The sequence below is a fragment of the Hemiscyllium ocellatum genome, chromosome 16 (assembly GCF_020745735.1).
Source record: "Hemiscyllium ocellatum isolate sHemOce1 chromosome 16, sHemOce1.pat.X.cur, whole genome shotgun sequence".
Taxonomy (NCBI): Eukaryota; Metazoa; Chordata; class Chondrichthyes; order Orectolobiformes; family Hemiscylliidae; genus Hemiscyllium; species Hemiscyllium ocellatum.
The window spans coordinates 70,072,479-70,079,613 of NC_083416.1; positions in this window are offsets into that span (position 1 = coordinate 70,072,479).

Genomic DNA, 7,135 nt, shown 5'->3' on the forward strand with positions numbered 1-7,135 from the left:
ACAGCTTGTACGGGGTAGAACAATGCAATATCATTTTTAGCAAGGAAGAATTTACGTAAAACAAACAATTCAACATAGGAGTCAACCAAGCGATTCTTCCTTGAACTGCATCCAATGCAAATATATCCTTCCTAAAATAGGAGACCAGTCTGGCAGCAGTACTGGAAAGATGTTAAATGACCTTGCATGAATGCATCTCCACATCATCTCTTCTTCTCACTAAACCACTAACCTCTTATGCTGCTCAATGTAGCATATCCCAAATACTGGACTCGAGAACTCTCACTCAGGATTCACGTTGAGCAATCACATGTTCCCCCTCACCCATGTGAGCCTTCCAGCCTCACATCTGCCTTGCCATTGTCCCACATACTTCCAGCTTTTCTGGTCTGACAGGTGCAAACAAATCCTCTTACAAACATTGATATGCTGCCATCTCTCTTGTAAGAGAAGACAGGACACAAACACAGAGAGAAGCAGTGGAGCACTGTTATGGAGGGTGCAGAGGACAGCCTCCCATGAGTTCATGCTGTTGGGGGTGGGGTGGGGCTGACAGTTTTAAGCAGTTGAAAACTCATATCCGTCTTATGGGACAGCCCATTGCTGAACAAAGGGTCCTGAATGGCTCCATCTTCTCTTCTTTCCTTCCTCTTCCTCTTACTTACCGTCTCCCGCCCACTGCAAGGTGACTTATAAAGCCCCAGTGCCATAAACAGTCCCTTTGTGGTAGCTAGGTAATGGAGAACACAGGAGACTTGTGAAGCTGTGCCCTAGTGAGTGCTGGCATGTATCTCCTGAGTAACTAGGCAGTGGAACCACTGTTTTAGAACACCACTGATTTGCTGCACAATGTTCTTGTGACATCTACTGCTAATGACTCTCTCTGCCACCAAACGAGGGTGGTACACCTAAATCCCCTTGTCAGCATTCTGCTGGGACTGTTCAGGACTCCTCCTCCATTCCCAACACCTCCTCAAGCCCCCACGGCATCTTCCCATGCAATCATAGAAGATGCAAAACCTGCCCATTTAGCTCCTCCCTCCTCACTATCCAAGACCCTAGACACACTATCCAAAAGAGGCAACTACTTATCTGCACATGATTCAATCTAATCTATTATATTTGTTGCTCACAATGTGGTCTCCTTTACATTGGAGATATGAAATGCAGACTCAGTGACCGTCTTTGCTGAATACCTTTGCTGCATCCATAAACATGACCCAGAGCTTCCAGTTGCCTGCCATTTTAACACATCACTGTGATCCTTGGTCAACATAGTTTCAAACTTGCTGCAATGTTCCACATTTTCTCAGTTATTTTCAATTTTGATTGAAGAAAGCATAGGTCGGCAGATTTTGGAAAAGTGTGGACGAGTAGGGTTGTTGTAATGGGTGACTTTAACTTTCCCAATATTGATTGGAACCTCCTTCGAGCAGAAGATTTGAATGGTGCTGTTTTTGTAAGGTGTGTTCAGGAGGGTTTCCTAACTCAGTACGTTGACAGGCCGACGAGGGGAGAGGCCATTCTAGACTTGGTGCTTGGAAACAAGCCGGGGCAGGTATCAGATTTTGTGGTGGGAGAGCATTTTGGTGATAGTGACCACAACTGCCTCACATTCTACATAGCTATGGAGAAGGAGAGGATTAGGCAAAATGGGAGGATATTTAATTGGGGAAGAGGAAACTATGATGTGATTAGACATGAGTTAGGAAGCATGGACTGGAGCAATTGTTCCATGGTAAAGGCACTATAGACATGTGGAGACTGTTTAAGGAACAGTTGTTGCGAGTGATGAATAAATATGTCCCTCTGGGACAGGCAAGAAGTGGTAAGATAAAGGAACCTTGGATGACGAGAGCGGTGGAGCGTCTCGTCAAAAGGAAAAAGGTAGTTTACATAAGGTGGAGGAAGCTAGGGTCAAGCTTAGCTCTACAGGATTATAGGCAGGCGAGGAAGGAGCTCAAAAATGGTCTGAGGAGAGCCAGGAGGGGGCCCGAGAAAAGCTTGGCAGAACGGATTAGGGAGAACACAAAGGCATTTTACACCTATGTGAGGAATAAGAGAATGGTTAAAGAAAGAGTAAGGCCGAACAGGGATAGCATAGGGAACTTGTGTGTGGAGTCTGAGGAGGTAGGGGAAGTCCTAAATGAGTTTTTTGCTTCTGTCTTTTACGAAAGAAATGAACTTTGTAGTGAATGAAATCATTGTAGAGCAGGCGCGCATGCTGGAATGGATAGAGATAGAGGAAGCTGGTGTGCTGAAAATTTTGTCAAACATTAAGATTGACAAGTCGCCAGGCCCGGACCAGATTTGTCCTCGGCTGCTTTGGGAAACAAGAAATGCAACTGCTTCGCCACTTGCAAAGATCTTTGCATCCTCCCTCTCCACTGGAGTCGTACCTGAGGACTGGAGAGAGGCAAATGTAATTCCTATCTTCAAGAAAGGAAATAGGGAAATCCCCAGCAATTACAGACTAGTAAGTCTCACGTCTGTCATCTGCAAGGTGTTAAAAAGGATTCTGAGGGATAGGATTTATGACCATCTGAAAGAGCATGTGTTGATTAAATGCAGTCAACACGGCTTCGTGAGGGGCAGGTCATGCCTCACAAACCTTATCGAGTTCTTTGAGGATGGGACTAGAAAAGTTGATGAGGGTCGAGCTGTGGTTGTGGTGTATATGGACTTCAGCAAGGCATTTGATAAGATTCCCCATGGTAGGCTCATTCAGAAGGTCAGGAGGAATGGGATACAGGGGAACTTAGCTATCAGGATACAGAATTGGCTGGCCAACAGAAGACAGTGAGTGGTAGTAGAAGGAAAATATTCTGCCTGGAAGTCAGTGGTGAGTGGTGTTCCACAGGGCTCTGTCCTTGGGCCTCTACTGTTTGTAATTTTTATTAATGACTTGGATGAGGGGATTGAAGGATGGATCAGCAAGTTTGCAGACGACACAAAGGTTGGAGGTGTTGTTGACAGTATAGAGGGCTGTTGTAGGCTGCAGCGGGACATTGACAGGATGCAGAGATGGGCTGAGAGGTGGCAGATGAAGTTCAACCTGGATAAATGCAAGGTGATGCATTTTGGAAGGTCGAATTTGAAAGCTGAGTACAGGATTAAGGATAGGATTCTTGGCAGTGTGGAGGAACAGAGGGATCTTGGTGTACAGGTACATAGATCCCTGAAAATGGCCACCCAAGTGGACAGGGTTGTTAAGAAAGCATACAGTGGTTTGGCTTTCCTTAACAGGGGGATTGAGTTTAAGAGTTGTGAGATCTTGTTGCAGCTCTATAAAATTTTGGTTAGACCGCACTTGGAATACTGCGTCCAGTTCTGGTTACCCTATTATAGGAAACATGTAAATGCTTTGGAGAGGTTTCAGAGGAGGTTTACTAGGATGCTACTTGGACTGGAGGGCTTATCTTATGAAGAGAGGTTGACTGAGCTCGGACTTTTTTCATTGGAGAAAAGGAGGAGGAGAGGGGACCTAATTGAGATATACAAGATAATGAAAGGCATAGGTAGAATTGATAGCCAGAGACTATTTCCTAGGGCAGAAATGGCTAACACAAGGGGTCATAGTTTTAAGCTGGTTAGAGGAAGGTTTAGAGGGGATGTCAGAGGTGTGTTCTTTACACAGAGAGTTGTGAGAGCATGGAATGCATTGCCAGCAGCAGTTGTGGAAGCAAGGTCGTTGGGGACATTTAAGAGACTGCTGGACATGCATATGGTCACAGAAATTTGAGGGTTCGTACATGAGGATCAATGATCGGCACAACATCATGGGCTGAAGGGCCTGTTCTGTGCTGTACTGTTCTATGTTCTCTGATGAAAAATCTAAATGTTAACTTTGCTTTTCTCTCCACAGAAGCTGCCACATCTGCTGAGTTTCTCCAGCATTCTGTTTTGATTTCAGATTTCCAGCATCTGCAGTTCTTAGTGTTTATTCTTGGGTGCTTCTTGCTCTTATTGCAGGTGCACCACACTATTGTAGCAGTGTGGGTGAGGATGTCATTCATCATATGGGGTATTATTCAGGATTGAATTAGTGATGATATGGTAAAAGATGGGTTGTTAAGGAAGAGTCAATATGGATTTCTTAAATTGTGCTTAACTAATGCACTGGAGTTGTTTGAAGAGATAACACAGAGAATTAATGAAGGTAACGCTATTTTGTATATATTATGTGTGTGGTATATATTGACTTGCAGAAGACATCTATCCATAAGTCAGATTTATAAGATTTATAGATGATGGCATAGAATGTTCAGTACCAACATGGATACAAGATTGGCTGAGTGATGGAAAACAGAGAATGAAAGTTAATGGCTAATTTTTGGTGAGGAGGATGGTTGTTCCAGGGGTCAAAATTGGGAGCTTTGCTCTCTCTCCCTGATATGCAGACTCATGATCTGGATCTTGGTGCTTGTGGGACACTTTCAAAGTCTGCAGATCCGATCCAGGTATAGTGGGCTGGATCGGATCTGCAGACTTCCACGAGGAATTTCAGTGATTCTAGATAGAAGTATAGAGCTAACCTGTGTTTCTTTGTGATGGTCCAAAGATGGCATATGCAGCTGACTGCCACAGGATCACAACCAGGTAAGCACTAGTGGTGCACTGGAGTTCAATTTTGAGACAACTGTCTTTTCATTAATGACAACCTGGCTCTCAGTGCGGCCCAGCTAGTGAGGAGAAAATTCTGTTTGTTTATAGTGGTCCTCATGCAAAGTGAGTTTGTCTGATTTTGCCTGTTTCTTAGTGGCTATATGTATCTTGCATAATTTTTGAATTCTTTTGTGCTACATCGTTGCATGTACAGAAAGTAGAATTCATTCCACTGGCGTGATATGTCCTAATACATGGGGTCAAAAGAGGGATTCTGCATTGCTGTACGTTACCTGGAAGTGTTTGAATTAACATTGGATGCAAATAGTAAGAAAAATACAAATGAAGTGGCAGCTACATAAGCCTAAAAAAAACTGAGCAAAAGATTTGAATATATTTGTGCTTTCTGTTCCAGTTTTATAGGTGTCATTTGCATATACAGCGTAAAATCTTCATTTCTAAATATGATATTATTTTGATAGTTGGTTTTGTTTTGATATTACTATTTTGATTACTGCGGGGTCGAAATGGAACTCCGGTTTTCAAAGAGTTAATGCGATATTGTGGCATTTTAAAAGGCATTTTTCTATTAGAAAGGAGGTTGCTGTCCATGTAATGTATGCGGCACGTTTGAACAGAGAGACAGCGAGAGAAATTGTTACATTGCTTCTTCCCCTGACAGTCTCTCACAGAAGTGTTATCACATTACATGTATTGTATAAATAGGAAGCCTGATTTCCGCTGGCAGATAGAAAATGCAGGTATCTTTTTACAAAGCTTCTACTTCACTCACCCCTCGCGCCTTTTGCAGTGGCTCCGAAATCCCACACTCTAATCCCCGACTAACAAAGATCTGTTTCTTTACTCTGCAGAAACCACACTGCAGAGGTTGTGCGCGCCTCGGCCTGTAGGCCAGAAGCAGCCTGTTTACAATTTCCCTGTTCCTGTTTTTAATGTTGCTCTTAGAGTAGTCACAAAGGGCCAGTTTTGTCCTTTAGGAACAAGGGAGCTATTAGAGACAGGCTGAGGAAGGAAGGAAGGGAGATCCAAAGGGAAAAGCCCAGGAGGAATTAATGTATACTGGCATTCCCTGAGGGGCTGTGTGTTAGTTTGTTTTCTTACCAGTTTTTCTCTGATTTCTCCCCTGTATTATTTTTTCTTCTTTCATTATTGCTTTTGCTATTTGTTGCAGTCATTTGGGGAGGGGGGGTGGGGAAAGAAAAAAGCTCTACTTATTTACTCTCTTTTCATCTGTTGAAAGGGTTAGCTTTGTTGCTGTGTTACAATTCCATGGTATCAGCTACCCTTTTAGTTCCTTGTGTTGTGTGGTTTTTTTTGGTATTTGTGTGAGAATTTTTGGCTATGAGCATGGCATGTTGTTCAACTAGAGGAACCATCACATTTGAATTCAGTTGTGTCTTTGCCAGGTAATTAAACTCATACATGCAACTGGAGCGGGTGTCACTGTACAGCCATTAAAGAAAGAAAATCTTGCATAGTGTTCCTCCAGACTTTGCAGCTAACTGAAATGCCTCTGCTAAGTCAGCTCAGATCTGAGACTGAATTTCAAACTGTCCTGCTCTGCTTAGTTTCACTCTACTCTAGATAACCTATAGACACAGCAATGACACATTTCTTGCTATGTGTTGTGCCTTTCTAAATTTTGTTTGTTATATCCTAGTCCCAACATGTGCAAGGTGAAAAACTTGGCAGTGTTTAAATCCTGTACTACCAGATAATTCTTTTCATAATGCGACTTTTTATCTTCTACTTCTTCTCTCTGAGAGAGCTGCACTACATTTGTATTTTCTAATCCTCCCCAATTTGTTTCTTTTTTGTATTTTTGCACTGCCTTTTTATTAGTCTTTTAACTTTTCTTGAATTGCATCATAATTTTAATTTGTTCCATTCATTAACCGCCATTGCCAAGTGACCATCATTGATCTCTTCCTAAATCCTGTTTGACATCTCTTCAACAGTGACCGCTCTCCAGAGCCAGAGCCAGACCTCCACACTGGATGTTCTTTCAGTGGGTGTTTGACAGAAAGCCAGCAACATTTGGTAAACTCATCCAAGCACTGCACATAAAACCCTTCCTTCCTGCAACCCAGAAACCCTTCAAAGTAGAAAATGGAAATAAGTTATGAGCGTTTTCCAGTATTTTTACTGAATTACTGCACAGATGTATAAATTGAGGACACTGTGGAAAGTACAAATATAATTGGTTAAGAGTTAGCTTCAAATTGTCAGTGGATTAAATCAGACTCTGTTTTTTAACTCCAGGACCGTAGAGTTCCTCATCTTGAGAACAAGATGAGGAAAAAATCCTGTCACATTGCAATCCTCTTGCACGAGTCTTCCAGATAATTTCCCTTCCTTCCAAAGACCAGTAAGTTTGTAGATGTTCCAGTCTTTCATGTGTTTCCCCACCATAAGATATTAGATTTGTGGTGTTTGCTGTGGCTTCCATAATTGGATTTCACATTTTGCCATGCTTCTGTAGGATATATCTCCACGATTTTCCAATTAT